Here is an 18,517-nt window from a genome sequence, read left to right as displayed (position 1 = left end):
CAAATAATAGCTCTTTCTTTTGTGGTTTATTGATAGACTTTATTTGTGTATGTAATTATGATTAGATCAAAGATAATAATTGTGTCTGTTGGAGAGTGGTTTTGTGGTTTGGCATGTCGTTTTGACTTTTCATGCTGTAATTATTTTCATATCATGTTTATGTTTTTTTTATATAAAAGATAACATTATATTCTGTTCTGGTGATCAAGTGAAAAAGGTTTTGTTCAAGAAACTCTCTCTCAGGCTTGGTAATTAAGAAGGATTTCCTCTTCAAAACCGTGAGGGATTTTGCGACTCAAAGCCAATGGGATTTGTTTGTCTGCAATCATAGAAATATATATTTATTTTTACAATTTGTCTGTTTCTTTTATGAGCTGTTCTTTATTAAAAGGTTCTGACGGGAAAGTCAACAATCAAGAGCTTGTTTTCTTTTCATCTCAAATTCTTTTCACATTTCCAACATTTCTGAGCCCCTTATTTGAATTTTCTTGGATTGTTTATTCTGCCGTTATTACCAGTGGAGTTTTCCCTAGTGCTAAAAGACTGGCTAGCTAGCCTGTGAGTGCAGTAATGTCTTGTAATATGGGCCAATAGGAGGTTGGAGAGCAGAGGAGAGGAGTTAATTCACACCACACTGATATCTTCAAACATTTCCACTTTAGACTGGGATTAAAGGCTCTAGACCAGCCACGTAATGACATGCCGTCCCCTCTCTCCTCTCCGGCCTTCACTATTTTGACATCTCTGGGATTTTTTTTAGGAGTATTGTTGCTGATTGGTTGTGTATTTGGCCTCATCTCTAGGAAGCGTGATGAAAGCTCATCTGCATTCTGGTCCAGGCATGACGGCCTTAACCCTTGGTTTGCAGGGAGCAGGGTAATTGGCCCTGGCTTTGTGTGTGCGAGTGTGCGAGGTTTCGGCAGCAGCAGCTCCAGCGTGTGTGTGTCCTTGGGGGCCTCTCCTCCTCATCACACTGTCTGGTCCAGGAGCGGGTTACCATGGAAACCGTGGAAGAGTTAATGCAGCCCAAGCTCCAAAATTGTATTATCTTTTTTATTTTTCATGGTGAGGCAAATGGTTACAATTCCTGCCTATTCTCATATGCTAATTGAAATAACCATCTTCCAAAATGGCTGGAGCTGTTTTCACGCTTGTTTGGACAGAAAAAAAAAGTTGAAAAAGGGAGGTTGCCATACTATAAATGGTTGCATACGGCAGCAGATTATTTTATTTATTTCATTCATTCATATTTGATATTTGTTGACCACAGATAAAATTTGGGATGGAAACGAGTGATCCAATTATGAAAATGGTTATCTGATCCGTGGTTATTGCCATGTTGTCCTTGGTGCTGTGTTTTTCACAACATTTGTGAAAATGTTATGGACTGTTGAAGATCTGCTTGTTTTGATTTCTGCCCAAAATCTGTTTGCTTTTGTGACACTTCTTGTGTTATTATTTCATGTTCTTAGACAGCATTAGACAGGGCTACATTCTGGACCCCCCTTAGTGCTCTAGATTTTCCATAAATCCTTGTATTAACCCCTGTGTAATCCTGGATGCTCTGTGGTCAGAGGGTAGTGTGTACATAAACACTGCAGATGAAACGGCAGGAAGCTATCAATTTGACATCTGTAATGATTTATTTAAACAGTAGGCTATTTAAATAGTCATTGTTTTGATGTACATTGACATACCTTAAAATGGGACTAATTACAGATGTAATACATTTGCTTTAATGACACCACCCAAATATAGCCCACATTTTAATCAGGGCATTTGTTGTGGATATTACAGATACATTACAGACACAGAGTGAAACACATGGATTATGCCTTACAGATATTAGCAAACATAATATAATTTGATATGGCACTCCTCCTCTCCCAGCTGTATAAAGAGAATGAGGGAGTTTCAAATAACTAGATGGCTCGAGCCTGCAGGCCGTGGTGGTGAACCCTTCCTTCCCAGAGGTAATTGTTGATTAATTTGTGAGTGCTTGCTCTTGGTGGTGTCCTGTAGAGGGGAGTGACACAGGCAGGTCCAACCAGACTCCTGCCCTGGCCCCCAGGCCCCCGGCTGCTTTGTGTGGGATTTATCTGGCCCTGTGCAGAGGAAGGTGGAGGGGGATCACCCATAATTCTAATCTCCTTTTTGTCTTCTTTCTTCCCCTTGATAAAGTGGCTGTCCGTTGTTATTCTTTGTTATCAGGGATCAGCGGCCGTGTGTGTGGGTGTTGTTCGTGTTCGCGCGTGTGTGCGTGCGTGCGTGTGTGTGAGTGAGTGTGAGTGTGAGTGTGAGTGTGAGTGTGTGTGTGTGTGTGTGTGTGTGTGTGTGTGTGTGTGTGTGTGTGTGTGTGTGTGTGTGTGTGTGTGTGTGTGTGTGTGTGTGTGTGTGTGTGTGTGACTGAGTATGGGTCACCACCATTCGAGCCACCCAATTGTGATGCAGACTCCAACGTCATGAGCACTTTTGTTTGAAGCCCTCTGCCTGTCTGTGTTTGGGTGTGAGATTGTGGTTTTAGCGGTCCAAGGATCCTAAATCACCCAATTCTGGGCAGCCTTGTTTATTGGATAAGTCCTATATGTCGGGAGTTGATAGTCCCTCCCTTGACAGTCACTGATATAGGAGGAGTTTCTTCTTAGAAATCAGCCTTATGAAAAACATAGACCTATAGGACTATAACCTACTGCTCCGACTGTATTCAATTTAGAAATATTTGTAAATCTTAAAGATTGTCCTCATATTACCATTCTTATGCCAGATTGGGAGTTTAAAGATAATATTTAAATGAATGATTATCCATAATAATAAATACGTCATTTTCATAAGTAGCCTAATCATTTTGATGATTATTAAAGATAAATTAACCAAATCTTCATTACTGGTGTTGTTTAATGGAAGTGCATTCAGATTACAAAGAATATAACATTTCTAAAATATGTTTCCTTTTTTTCACTATAAAGCTTTTCTTTGATGATAATTATCAGGAGGATTTCCCTGCTCTGAAGCCGCATACTATTTAGATGATGCACAGACACTCAGATTCCATATTGAGCATTAGTAACCAAGTGGATGATGTACAAAAGTGTAATACAGTGTAATAATGTATTAAAGTGTAATAAACCCCCTCATCCCCTGTGAATGATCTGCTGTTTAAAAACTCACACGCTTGGAGTGCGTTATGTTTGGTGTACCGCTCTGGGGCCCGCTTCCCTCTGCCAGGAGTGTAAAGAATCCAATGTTCCTCCAGTGAGTGTTTGTTTGCTTGGCTTTGACGTCGGCCCCGACCGGGCCTCAGACACCCACCAGTGACACACACTTTCCTCCCCAGCAGCTCCCCTTACTTACCCCATGTGGTGGCTATTACCCTCCCCTTCCTTCCAACATCTTCTCCTGTTTCCGACATCTCTCTCCACACGGTGTGGGGTGCCAGGTCAGCCAGCTGAGTGCTATTAGTACCTCTCCATTGCCCGACCCAACTAACGGAAAGCCACACAACTTAATAAGGTCATGAAAAGAGAGAGGAAAACAAAGGGGGAAAAGAAGAGTTTTGGCTGCCAACGAGGCGTGCACTAATAATGCCAATAAAACAATACAGTCAAGCCTTCTCTGAGAATAATTGCCGATCTGTGTTTTTATTTGAGAAGGCTCTAGGTTAATAAATTGGATAGCATTCAAAACTAGCAAAATGAGGCTATGAAAAATAACGGATGTAACAGAGAAATATTGTGCCCTGTCTCTCGCTCTTCCTGCACTCGCTTTTATTTCAGGATAAAGGGATAGTAGGCTGGACCTGTTTGGAACAATTATCATAAAATGGCAGTATAGGTTGTGTTTGCCTTCAACTCTCAGCAATGAAAGTATTAGCTAACGTTGTGGTCAGGGCAAAAGGCACAATAACGTCAAGAGCTTTACAATATGGCTGTCAAAAAGAACAGGGTGGCCCAAAGAGATTTCAGTCTGAGCTTTACAGTATTTCCATACCTCGTTACCGTGTCTTTACTGGTTTGCATACCTCTGGGTTCCGATTTGCATATTGTAGGATACATGAAGACAGCTGCTGCTGTTTCCTCCATAGCTTGTTTAACAAGGGAATCTTCACCTCATAAAAGACAGTTTACTGCACCCTCATTCAGCATGCTACTATTTATTTAGTGACAAATGTGGCCGCTGCAGTTATTGTGAATGGATTGTCTAATGGAAACAAATGACCAATAACAGATTTACAGGATACTGTTTTACTATCATCCTATCCTGAGACATAGCCCCACAAGGAAGAGATACGGCAGACAGATAATATATTTTATTGTAGGATAGTGCCTTGGAAAGAGGTTACTAAACGTTGTCTGTGGCCTAATGTTTTGTTGGAATGTGTTAGGGATGGACTCCCCTAACAAAAGGTCCTATAGTAACACCAGTCTTTCTTCCTTAGGAGAGAATGAAGTGACTTAGAGAGTCATTATCTAAAGATTAGTGACAGTATCAGACGCTGGCAGTAGTAGCCCCTGAGGTCAGTGGGGCCTTGGCACTGTTTCCTTTGGGGCTGCATCGAGGAGTGTAGTGTGGGGAGGAATGGAGCTCCACTGGGCCGAGGAGGAGACGGCCCCTGAGGGACCGCATGGCTTTACACCAGATTAGCACCAAGAGGAGTGAAGGTTTATCACTGGCTCGCTCTCTCTGTCTCCATAGTCTGGATTCTATCTACCACACAGTCTATCTGATCCAATAATCCAGCCCCAATCACCTGCACTCCATCTGTCAGTCTATCCCTCTCCCCTCTCTCCTCTTCATGACGATTACTGTCTGTAACCACCCTTCTTCCTCCACCTCCTCCTCCGCCTCCTCCTCCTCTTCCGCCTCCTCCTATCTCTCTCTTTGCTCTACAGCACCCTACAATCTGCCTGTTCTGTTCCCCTCCATTCACAGTACAAATTGTGTTGTAATGAAGTCAGAGTGGAGGGAGCATTTTTCATGTTGTCTTTTCTAATCAGAAGGGAGGTATGCCTGTGTGCATCTCTCTCCAATGTCACTGCATGGCTTTTCAGAGTCTGGAGTCTGACGTACATGGCGGGGTTAAGAATCAATCTGTGAGGAGCGCTGACACATACAGGTCTTGTGTGTAGCTGCAGATGTCTGTAGCACTGCAGGCATATTGAATATTCATCTTGTGGGTATTTAGGGTCATTTCACCTTTCTAGTGAAGTTTAAAGCTGGGTGATTATGTGCTCAGAGCAGCATGGGTGAACGGCTCCATCACCCTCTCACATATCAGTCTCTTACTCATCTTATTGAGTCAGACCTTTCTCTCTCTCTTTATCTCTCTCTCTCTCTCTCTTTCTCTCTCTCTCTCTTTCTCTCCCTCTTTCGCCGGCCTCTGAGGAGAAAAAGGCACTTTGTCTTCCAATTTTATTTGATTAATAAAACCATGTGAAGTCATGCTTAAACTCTTTAATATACCCTTCTGTTTAATATTACTATCTATCTGTCCAGTGGATGTAATATACATGATTTAATTAATGTGGTCAGAAAGTCAGATCCCTTGATTAAGCGTTAATTTCTCCCTATCAGGAGAGAATCAAGTGATTAAGGAAACAAACTAGTGTTCATCTCACTCTTTCAGAAACCTTTAGGCAGCTCAGCCCTTGTGTCCATGGATTGTCTATGGATTTTCTCCACTCTAGGAATTTAACATAAACTACACATTACTCATTTATTTTGCCTTTTGAAGTGATTTGTATTCACATGTCATCCCCTATGTGAACAGGTTGTTTCTTGTTTTGAATAAGTTAGCCACAGGTAGATCTGATAAGCCGAGGTAGCTTTATGAAAACTGCCACATGCCTTGTGTCTGTCTGTTATGCATTCTATGATATATTTATGCTGATGTATTCGCTCTGTGTTTATGTGAAAGGTGGACGTTATCGTTCACCAAGGGGAGATAGACGCGGATGTATTACCAGCTGGATATGAGGGATAAGGCCTGTATGTTATGCTATACTGTATGCTCAGACTCTCACCATTAGCTGTGGTATGAGCCCAGGATCAAGCTAACTGTTGTTTCTGGAGTGTGAACCAAGCCTCAGTCAAACTTGATGAGTATGTCGTTGGAGGACTTTCTGAAATATAATGGTTCTTTGTATTGCCAGCCCACATGGTATCAATTGAAGCAGCTTTTTAAGACCTTCTGGTAAGCCAGTTCAGTTCAGCACAGGGAAAGGGAATGCTTGGCGGAAGCAGGTGGAAAGAATTGCTGTAAGACAGAATCCCCGAACGGCCAAATCTGATCACATTATCGTCAGTCAAAGGGACCATGATCTGAATAACCTCATAGATAAAAATAGTCTTTAGTAAAGCAACATCGACTGAGCTCCTTTCATTAACTGAGAAAACTCAGGGATTGACAAGTGCCGGGTTGTGAGGGGGATCACATTTAGCATAGTTGGCAGCCTCTGTACATAAAAGTTGAGGCTAGAGTAAACTGAACCAGCGATCACCACACTGGCTGAATACTGTGTACTACAGGAGTGTTCAATGTCTTCCTCAGAAAGTATTTATTCAAGCTGACAGCTTTTAGGTCATCCGGGTTATTACCATCTCTGCAGTTCAAACAAGTCTTAATTATTCCAAACTTGCATTAACTTCATGATTGCCTCTCATTCATTTTTACTGGCGATTATAAAACTGGAACAGTGTGTCCATCAAACGGAAAGCTCCATGATTCATCGGCTGCATGGTGGAACAATGTAATTTCACACGAAAGGGAACATTCGTATGAAAATGTATCCCTTATATAAACATGTGTCAAGAGTTAGAGGTCCTCAGAGGTCCTGGTTAGAGTCTCTAACTCCCTGTCTCTAACTGAGCTGCCCATCAGTCTGTGAAAGCATGCAGAGTATTTGAACCGCTTGGCGGAGGGTCTGCCAGATGTTTCCCTCGCCAAAGGGAACTGCCTCTTGGTGCATTAATTACTGTGACATTGCTCTAACTCCCATTACATTCATTTAGAAGCTAAACTTCTTAAGGGAGGCCAAGCTTGGAAAGTCTGTGTAAGATTTCTTCTCTGTTAGATTTATGTTTGCTGAACTTGACTTACAACCTCTCACCCCAGGATCAGATGGACTCAGTACATGTGAGATAATAATCATGTAAATATCTTAAAATATCAGCCTGTTATTGGTTTGCAAACATTTACTGTAGTCCCCACACAGTGTGATGTGAACCCCGTGGCATGTGATATCTCTACAGAATATGTCCCCTTGGACCAGCAGCACCACAGTGGATCTAAGCCATGGTCAAAAGTAGTATACTAAATAGGGAATAGTGTCATTTGGGACACAGCCTGTGAGAACAAAGAGCAGTGAGGAGCCAGGCTAGCAGAGCAGAGGAGTCACAGTGATCTTATCTCACACCCTGTTAGAGGAAACCTCCCTCCCCAGAAAAACCAAACAAACCCAAAACTCAGCTGAAAATGATCTCTTCATCATAATGAGCAGTAGCCACTCCAGCCATGCCGCTATATTCTGCCTTACGGAGAGCACACCGGGGTCGAGGGATGTTGATTGATGCCCTACTCTCACCCCACCGAGCTGCCAATGCCTAGAGACACACTGGTCCAAGAGCCTGTGTGTTTGTGTTGTGTGTGTGGTGTGTGTGTGTGTGTGTGTGTGTGTGTGTGTGTGTGTGTGTGTGTGTGTGTGTGTGTGTGTGTGTGTGTGTGTGTGTGTGTGTGTGTGTGTGTGTGTGTGTTAGCTCGGAGCCCCCTGTGTTGAGCCCACTCCTGATTCCCCCCTCTCATCACTGCAGTGAGATTAGCACACGGCACACTTTGACTCCTTCTTATTATGATTGAAATAAAGCCATGTGAGCGCCGGTCGGTCAGTGTTAGCCTGTCCCGTGGTGACCCCTCTCTGGCAGGCTCATTGTCTGAGTGTCCAGCACGTCAGCGGAGGGTCCCTGTGGACCTTTATCAAAGAGTAGCCAGACCAGGCAGGGCTACACGGGGATTAAGGTCAGTGTTCCACTCTGCCACAGTGTGTTTGCTCTGCTGATTATGCTTAAAGAAAATGTTTGCATATTGAAATATGGTCAAGTGTTTATTCTCTGCATAATACAGAGGCACTCCACGGCGCAGCAGCTCTCCTCTCATGGAACCCAGAGAGGGTATCAGCGGTGTGCCTGGAGTACCGGCACCTTGTGTTAATGGGCCCAAATACACACAAATGCCTCTTTCTGCTTCCCAAATAGGGTGTTTATAATTATGACTGTTGAGGGCCGTCACTTGTGGTTTAATGAGGTACGGCAGTGTTGTTTATGTTTCTGTGTTGAAAGGCTCAGCAACCTGATGTGAAGTCACTCGGAGGCAACTGTGGGGTGTAATCGGTGTCGACGCCACATGGTGGGGTCTTTATGAGGCTCGCTGACACTGAGGGTGAAAAATGGCACGAGTTCCTCAGCATATTTATTTCTGCAGATAGGAGTCTTTTAGACCAATAAGAGAAGGGCAGGAAGCCCTGATGGTGGCAAGGCAATCTCCTGCTCTGGTATTGGCCTCTCCCAGGGGAAGGCTTTTAAAAGGACAGAAAGAAATGTGTACAGCCGCCTGCCACCGCAGTGGCAAAAGACTTCCATCCCTCCCTCGCTACCTCCCTACCTCCCTCCCAGGCCTTAGTGCTATCTCCCTCTCAAAGCCGCTCATTATCTCAGCTCCTGCTTAATGCATGTACATTCAGCCATGAACAGCCAGGAGAAAATTATATATCATACAGACAGAGACAGAGACAGAGACAGAGACAGAGAGAGAGAGAGAGAGAGAGAAGCAGAGATATAGAGTGGAGAGAGCAGCAGAGATATAGAGTGGAGAGAGCAGCAGAGAAAGATAGAGAGAGAGCAGCAGAGGGATAGAGAGTGGAGAGAGCAGCAGAGAAAGGTAGTGAGAGAGCAGTAGAGATATAGAGTGGAGAGAGCAGCAGAGAGATAGAGAGAGCAGCAGAGATATTAGAGAGAGAGCAGCAGAGATATTAGAGAGAGAGAGCAGCAGAGATATTAGAGAGAGAGCAGCAGAGATATTAGAGAGAGAGCAGCAGAGATATTAGAAAGAGAGCAGCAGAGCTATAGAGAGTGGAGAGAGCAGTAGAGAGAGAGAGAGTGGAGAGAGCAGCAGAGAGATAGAGAGTGGAGAGAGCAGCAGAGAGATAGAGAGTGGAGAGATGAGGAGAGTCTGTGGGGGAGAGGTGTACAGGGAGTTAGAGAAATTGTGTGTGTTATGCATATGTGCATTAGCATGTATAGAGGCAGTATTAGTCAACACACACTGTGGCCCGGAGAAAAGTTAAACTGTTGTCGCTGTTGATGCCTCTTTCAGTTCTCTTTCTCTCTATTAGACCCCTGCGTGTCTGTGAGAGGGGGGTGAAATTAGCAATAACAGAGTGTGAATGGAGAGAGCGACCCAGAGAGAGGGGTGGAGTAGCTGTACTTCCAGAGCCTTCACTCTTCCCCTGTGTCTCTCCATTATCCGTGGCATTGCAGCACCTGAGTGATGAGGAAGCGACAGGATCACCTTGGTTCTGACGTCAGAGCAGCAGATCTCATTTGTTGGAGAGCTACAGAGCACCTCGTCCCTCAGTAATGGAGGCACACAACTTTAGACTAATTCTGGTTTGCCCATATCACTCAAATTGAAAATACAGGGCTTTCATTGTTTTTCAAAGTAGCGTTTGAACTGGCTTTGGTGTGACTGTCTTCAGTTTGATTATCTTCATAAACAGAGATTTTCCAAACACACCCTGTTATTTAGTCTCCCTCTAGACTTATTCCGCAGTCCCTCATCATGGGTTTTTGATGAAATGTGAACACTTTGTTTCACAAAGGGCTGTGTCTGCTTGTGCTTTTATTCACAGAGTAGTTAAATGTATACGGCAATTCATATCAAATGCGCCATAACACATAGCATTTTGTGTGACACTAACAATGCCTTGCTTTAATGTTGGCTGGTTTTCTCATCGCAAACATGCCTATTTCCTCAGTCTTAAATGTCAGGCTATCAGGCGGAAGGGATGCGTGCGGGCGGATATGGTCACGCCTCTAAGACTGATTATGAGGGTCTTCACACTTACTAGACTTTTCGAAAAATGCCCTTGGCTACACATATACTGCAATGTAAACTTGCGAACTTGTCACGTCTCGTCCGTACCTCCGACAGGGCAGTGTAAACAGAATTGTCTCGTTGAGTCAGCACTCACGGTAAAAATTGTAATAGCAATGTTTTTAAAACAGCTGAAATGTACATTTTCCTTATTTTTGTTACCTGAAATTGTAGTAACAGCCTGTTACATTCTGAAATTGTCTCCGTAGCTTTGAATCTCAACAGTGTTCATTTTTTGCTTGACTGCACTGAGCCACCACCAAGGTCCAGGCAGGAAGCAACTCCCCAGGGAATTATCAATGTCGCAGTTTGCTTTTACCTTGTATAATGACCTCCTTGATATTGAAAAAATTAAGCCTGGTTTGTTCTAATTAATACTGTAGCTAGTGTGAGCCTACGAGCTCCTATCTAGCTATGGTTCAGCTAAATGTCAGCATTCAGATACAGCCAGGATGCAAAAATTATTTAGTTTAGCTAGCTTGCTAGTTAACGTTACCTACCTGTGTGGTCTATATTTAAGCAATAAGGCCCGAGGAGGTGTTGTATATGGCCAATATACCACGGCTTAGGACTGTTCATAAGCACAATGCAACGTGGAGGGCCTGGACACAGCCCTTAGCCGTGGTATATTGGCAATATACCACAAACGTCCGAGGTGCCTTATTGCTATTATAAACGGGTTACCAACGTAATTAGAACAGTAAAAATAAGTGGTTGGTCATACCCGTGGTATATGGTCTGATATACCACAGCTCTCAGCCAATCAGCATTCAGGACTCGAACCACCCAGTTTGTAATATAATATGAATGACACTGTATGATAACGTTACTCTACATTTATATTCGCATGGGAGAAGTAAATCTCTATGATTGATATGCTAACGTTACTTGATCATGAAGCATGTTGTTTGTTAGTTAGCTAGCTAGCAGGAGTTAGCTGTGTCTTGTCAGCTAATTGAATGTGCACGGACAAGAAAACAAACCCTTTAATTGTCAAGGCTCAGGAGAAGACCCAAATGCAGACAGTTTTGAAGTAACAAAAGTTTATTACAAAAACAGGGGGGCAGGCAAACGACAGGTCAAGGGCAGGCAGAGGTTAGTAATCCAGAGCAGAGTCTGAAAGGTACAGGACGGCAAGCAGGCTCAGGGTCAGGACAGGCAGAGGTCAAAACTGGGAAAACTAGAAAACAGGAACTAGAGAAAGACAGGAGCAAGGGAAAACCGCTAGTAGGCTTGACAAAACAAAACAAACTGGTAACAGACAAACAGAGAACACAGGTATAACTACAATGGGGATTATGGGGAAGATGGAGGACACCTGCAGGGGGGTGGAGACAATCATAAAGACAGGTGAAACAGATCAGCAAGAAAATAAGAAAAGTTGGAAGAAAAGGAAGAAAAGTTTCTTGGATTGTTAAATAGTTTGTGCTTACTGGCTAGCGGCTACTGTGATATTTACGGTCAATTTGAGTTGCAGTCCAAGAATGTTGCGTTTCCAGCAACAACGAAAGGTAAGGCAAGGATGTAATGTTTATTGAAAAGTAGAAATCTCTTTCTCCTCTCCGCTCCTCAAACTCTCGTAGTGGGAAAAGGGCCTAAGAGGTGTTGGTAGTGTTAAATATAATTTCTTTATATTTACAATGATTTATTGGTCTTATGTTTGATACTCAACATTGTACTGATAGCAGTATAGGATATATTTTCCTACTTACAAGAACATTTTTCAGATTATTATTATTTCAGGCCACATCAAATAATTGAATGCATAAATCATAAAGAAAAAATATTTTACCTCTAGCAGCATTAACAGCGTATAGGCTTGTGATAGGTTTGAAAATCTTGTTGCGCTGTGCATGTGTAAATGGCTCAAAAAGTTAATTCTATTCTTGATTAATTTGAATTTGCACATGTTTTATGTTTTCACATGTAAGAGAAAATGTGACCGTAGGGTGTATTGGTCCCATTTCCTCTTGTCAGTGTGTGGATGTGAGATCAAAGGAAGGCAGTCGCCTGTCTCCTTCCAGCTCAACACTAATTTCCTCTCCTCTCCTCCTCTCGTCTCTCCACTCCTCTGAGGCAGATTAATCCAGTTCTCTGCCTTTTCGAAGTGAGAGATGGTTTTTACCCTTTAAAAAAAGGAAAAGTGACCATATCAATGTGTTGAGTGTATGTGGAGGCTTGCGGAGAGGAGTATGATGATGTCACTGAGGCTGTCTAGACATGACTGAATATTCTCAGTTGTCTGTTTATTTATGTTGGGGGATGGCACTGTGTGCGCTAGGCTGATGAGTGTTAACACTCCTACCCACCAAGAGACAGACACATGCCCTCCAAACTGCCATGGATTGAGAGCTGTGCAGTGCCAAGGAAAATGAGCTGCGAGAATAAAAAAAATCACTAGTTTAGTCTACAGTCTCAATCTCCAATGCATTGACACATTATGCATTGGGATCTGAAACAAATAGATTAGTGATGATCTCTGAAGTCGGTAAAGATTAGCATCTAATGAGAATAGTCACTTGTCACATCATGGAGAGTGGCCCTGTACCCATTATACTTAATAACAGCACAGCTCTGTAATGGCATCCACATTATATATCCCCCTGACACCTCACACATCCACATCTGCTGACGTGTGTAGCATGATAGCCTGTGTGCCATGTTGAAGCATCATTTACAAGGACAACCACTAATCGGACTAGCAGGGGTTCTGTTGAGAAGGGGAAGTGATTATCATGGTTCCTCTACAGTCAATTCAATTTGTAGCCTATCAAGGCCAGTTTTATTGCAATGCAAATGTGAACTGTATGTGATTAGAAACAAGCTGCTGTCTGTGTCGTGTTGCACAGCGCTAAACTGGCATCTCTTTGAAAATTGTCACGCAATTAAAAATGTTGGTGGGGGAATGGAGATGAACCTCTTACTATGATCTGGACGTATACTTTTACCATTTATGCCAAATATTCACTACTTTTGAAAGAGACAACAAAATGTAGACAGTTTCTTTGACTTGGATTTCTCCTATTATGAATTACAAAATAAAATAGATAGCTAGCTGTATGTCCTTAAAATCTTCACATTTCTGATTTCTTTAAACTGAGCAAGATCCATTGTGATTTAATCAATCTGTCTGCCCTGCTATGCTCTTAGGCATTTAATTGGTTGAAATTATCTCTCTTTAAATCTAAGTTAATCATTAAAAAAAAGTGGATTGTCAAGGCCCAAGGGGAGATATTTAATTTTCAGCAACCCACAATTAGATCACACACTGCTGTGAGGCTAAATGACTTGACCGGAGCTGACCAAAAGGCCTATCCAGAAACTACCAAAAAGATAACACACTATGGGTTGAATTATAATTATTAGGTCAAATTTGATATAAAGATCACAGACGTTATACCTTGTATAAATTGGACAAGCAATCATTCAGTAAGTACATACTGGAGGTAGAGTAAAATGTGAATGTGATATCCACATTATATTTATATTAAAGGCTGATGAAGCCGCAGCTGTCATATCCTGTGCTGATGACATACTGTATTAAGAGCTCTCCAGTGGCGTATTCCATGTTTAAAAATGACTCACATGGATCAGTCCTCACCATTTGATGACATTGTAGATGGTCACTTCTTCCTCTCATTGTCTGTCAGATTGATAGTGAACCATCGAAATGAGTCATGCAGTTCCGGTTTATCAATGTCTCCTTTTGAGGTAGACATTGAGTGTGTTGTTTCTGGACACTGAGATGATGTTATAGCACATCATGAGGTCTGTTTGCTAAATTGGGTCAAAATTGGAAATTAGCCCCTTGCTCTTCTTCAAATATTCATAACATGACATTTCAGATGTAGAGCAGCCCCAGACAGTGCTCCCTAATTGGCCAGTGCATTTATTCATGGTCTCATGTACCATATTGTTATTGGAGGGAGGGAGGGAGGGAGGGATGGTGGGAGTGAGGGAGGGAGGGCAATACAGACAGCGAGAGAAGGAGAGGGAAAAAATAAAGAGAACGAGGGAAGAAAACCGACACTTGATTGTGGAAACTGAGGGGTTGGCCGTGTATTGGCTGTGTCTTTGTGGCAAGCATGGCACCTCCATAGTAACGCAGGATCACTGGGAGTGCAAGCGCAAACAATGGCCTCCTTGTCAAAAATGGAACAAATCCCTGAGGAAGAGGTGTCAGTAAAAAGGTTGATAACCTGGCATCTGGCAATTACTGCCAGCCCAAGTCATTAATCAGAGAGGCTCTCAGTCTCCTACTTCGACCGACTCAGCAGCAGTAGCAGTCGCAGACACACCATGGAGCACTCCTCCACTGAGGCCGGGACAGCCCTTAATGTGCTACGTTTGTTGTACCTATGTTTCTTGCTTATATGGGAGAATAATAATGAATAGCCTGGGATGACTGATCTTTAAAGACCTGAGGAGTTTGACTTTGAGAGAATTCTGATTCAAATTTGTTCCTCTGTGGAGGTACACAGTGTGTGTACCTGTGTGTCTGTTCTGTCTCTGTCAGGCCACATGTGCTGCCTCATGTCACACATGGAAGTGGTGTGTTTGTGTTGTGGATGATGGCAGCCGCAGGAGTGTGAGTTCAGATGCCCACTTGAGGCGGAGGAGGACGAATAGGACACTGCAGCAACACTGGCACGGCTGCCGCATGTCACAGCTGGGCTGTGTGTCGACACTGGCACCAACACGGCTAGCATGTCATAGCTGTTCACTGTGGTGACAGGGGGAGCCCTGCTCTCCTCCACATACTGCTACCGACACAGCCATCAGGCTCAACCCTGGAACCTGGTTTAAAAACCTATCCTCACAGCTGTCATCAGGCTACAGTCCTAGAACCTATGGTAAAAAAAACACTATCCACACTGGGTTCGCTACAGAGAGGTAGTAGATACAGTAAGAGAGAGAGAATGTGTGTACTACAGTAGTGTTCTCTATAAGAGTCGCCGCGTTGTAGTATCCTGTCATTACAGCTACTATATTCAGCATGGCAATTACTGCTGTTCCCACTTAAGAAATAGAGAACAAAGTTTATGCTTGTGCCATGTGTAAGAGAGAAGAAGACTGGGAAAAAGCATGTAAGTTAGTGTCTCGTTATTTTACCATTCTTATACAGAAGCATATATAGCACAGTAGCTTTGACAACAGCGTATTGTTGAATATGTTCCATCCAAGACAGACACTAGCTTTTCATCATTGGATGTTTTATTACATTTTGCTTCATACATTCAGAGTTTTAACTTCAGGAATGCTTGCTATTTTCAGATGTCTAGTTGTCATTAAAAGATATTCATATTAGGAAATTAGACATGAAGAATACTGGATTCCCTTGTGCTCGCACATCAAACAAAGATTTCTGTGGCAGGCAGTCAGTTCTCCTCCCCCAACCCATCCCCATCCCCTCCCCTTCCTCATCTCTCTCCCTCTCATCTCAAACCCCAAAGCACATCTTTCTATAGAGACCCTCACTCCAGACTCCACTAGACCTGGCAACCCCAGGAACTACCTCTGATAAACCCTCCCAATCTTCTGATCATCACCACAGTGTCTCTCTTTGAGGAATCAGAATGAAAAGGGTTGCCGATTTCACCTTCCCTGCTCCAGCGCTAATAGAGTAGATAAGCAGGTCCATATAATTAGAAACCAGTGAAATAATTGTAACAAGGGGCTAAATGCCTAGCTCTAGTTTTAATTAGCCGGTGCTTGAATTAATAATTGCCGCTTTTTAAATCAGAAATCAGTGACTGTTGTTTAGGCCGCTAGATTGGAATAATGGTGGTGGTATTGGCTGCTTTTTACATCTCAATATGTGCGTGTTTCACTGTGATGCACACTGGGCCTGGGAGGGTAGGGGAGGCGAAAAAACCTGGGTCTATTTGGTTATCTTCCAAGTGCAGCGTAGCTCAGCCAAGATTAAATTCATTGGGTTTACAGTGGATATCAGTATTCGTTTTTTATGTTATGTTGGAAAGAGCCAGGGGTGGGAGGCAGGCCAGGCAGTCTGCAGGGGGAGGAGAAGGAAAGAGAGGGGAAGAGAGAAAAAAAGCTGCCAATGCTACAATTTACACAGAATATCATCATCAACATCACCATCATCATTATAAAAACCCTCTCTGCTATTTAAACCATCGCCGGAATGAGGAAAAATATATGCTGTATATCTCCCATATGCCATAGAATAAAAAAAGGGATGAAGCAGCAGTGTCATCAGCTATCTGTTATCTGTTACCACTGTAACATCATGCTTCCATCGCTTTGCCCTTAGAGGATAGGTGGTTCTCTACAGACACTGTGTTAATGACAAGTCCTGACCTCACACCTCTTAACACTCGTGCATTAGACACAGGACTTAGTGGCAGGGGACTGCTCGGGCACAGCACACTGGCGCCAGTGACAGCTGTAAATTTGATCAATCGGACTGTCAGGGTACACTGGCAGGTGTGGCAAGCGGGGCAGGCATAAAGATAACTGACATCTTGCTGTCATTACTGCTAGGGCCCTGCCGTCAATCTCGCCCTGATGCATTCGTTCCCTTCTTTCTCTTCCTCTGTTATTTTTCTTTCCATTAAAATAATTGCCTGTCGCCCTGAAACGGGGCCTCACTTTTCTTTCCCCAGGTCCCCCTTTCCAAAAGAATTTGGTGATGGATTAAATGCTTTGGAAACACCATAGGACCCGGAGGTGTGTTTGGGGAGAGCAAGGGCAGATTGAAGGCAAACTGATTCCAGCTCTCCGTTTCTGTCTCCTATCTATCACTGCCAATTGCTGTGCCTCTCAGGCCTGGGATTCTCATGCAGTGTTCATCACAGCGACAGAGTCGTAGATGGGAAATGGGTTTGGTTTGAGAAAGCTGTGAAATCCTACTTCATAATTTTAGGGGTACTGTATATTCAGGTATTTAAGTTAGAGTTTTTTGTTGTTGTTATTATCGCCAGCTTGCCTTTTATTTTATTTAAATTGAGCAATTTTGTAACTTTCAATCACATTAGCGTCAATCAGTTTCAAATTGAAATCCTCATTTAATTGAAATCATAATAACAAAAGGCACTGTTAACAAAATGGCTGAAACATTTTGATGATCACACAGTGCTGGGTATTGTTTAATGTGCTGTCTATATAGAGTGGTTACAGGCAGTACCATCTGGTATTTCTAGATGGAGAGCAGAGCAGGTACTCAGGCTTGGCTTTCCATTACCCTTGTCAGTGCATCACTGCTGTGAGTCAGTAGATAATGTGTGCTGCGCTCCGCTCTGCTCTGCACCGGCTGCATGTCTGTCCCAGGTTTGTCCCTCTCACCTTCTACCACCCTTTACACCACTACAGAACACTACCGCATTGCTGTCACGTCCCCAGCCCTGGCTGGCCCCTCCGCAGTCTGTCTTAATGCCCTGCTCCCCAACGGACCCCAGGGGGCTTGGTGAAGGCCCGGGGCCATGGCGCTAACGCCGCTACGTCGCTACGCTAGCTCAGCTCCCACCGCTCCGGGAAGAGCAGCAGCAGTGGTGGAGGAATGTGGGACATTATGCTAATGAGAGGGCTTAGAGCAGGGCTCTAATCAAGCATTGGCAGTGGTTGGACAGCCGCAGGACAGCTAGGCGCAACTTTCACATCAGCTGACAAAGGAGAAAACAGCTGCATGTTACACTGTGGATTTATTACGCTGCCTGACTGGCGATAAGGAGGCTGATATGTCTGCGCCGCTCACCAAACAGGTCTAAAAAACCTTAATGGAGACGGTGAAGCAGGGGGTTTTCATGTAAGCCAGTCAAACTGTCTTTCTAGGACAACTTTTATTTTCAGTTATTACATATACTGGGAATGTATTTACTAAACTGGCATATTGGGAAAAAGTCAAATTAAGAATTAGATTGGTTTTTGTATGCTCTTCAATGTAAAGAAATACAAAGTGTTTAAAAAGGAATCAACATACACTAAAGAGCCTAGAATTCAAGTCCAATTCAAGTCCTGGCACCCAAATGGCGGAACCAGCCTCCTCCAGCAGAGTCCCTGACCATTTTCTGAAAAACCTGAAACCCTACCTCTTCAAGCAGTATCTTAAATAATCCTCCTCCTCACCTTGACCCCCCCCTCCTTCTAGCTACGTTATTGAGTAAAACATGACTTTCTATGCCTCTGCAGTGGTGGAAAAAGTACCCAATTGTCATACTTCAGTAAAATTAAAGATACCTTAATATAAAATGACTCAAGTAAAAGTGAAAGTCACCCAGTAAAATACTACTTGAGTAAAATTCAAAAAGTATTTGCTTTTAAATATACTTAAGTATCAAAAGTAAAAGTATAAATCATTTCAAATTCCTTATATTAAGCAAACCAGACGGCACAATTTTCTTGTTTATTTTTGTT

General features: G+C 43.2%; 1 protein-coding gene across 2 annotated transcripts in view; it reads left to right on the top strand.

Moving 5' to 3' along the window:
• The window catches only part of LOC115175045 (AF4/FMR2 family member 2), a 170,658-nt gene that overhangs the window by 19,193 nt on the left and 132,948 nt on the right, over nt 1-18,517 (top strand). The gene's annotated exons all lie outside the window — the stretch shown is intronic.

This window comes from Salmo trutta, chromosome 3 (assembly GCF_901001165.1).
Source record: "Salmo trutta chromosome 3, fSalTru1.1, whole genome shotgun sequence".
NCBI lineage: Eukaryota > Metazoa > Chordata > Actinopteri > Salmoniformes > Salmonidae > Salmo > Salmo trutta.
This window is presented reverse-complemented; position numbering and strand designations above follow the sequence as displayed.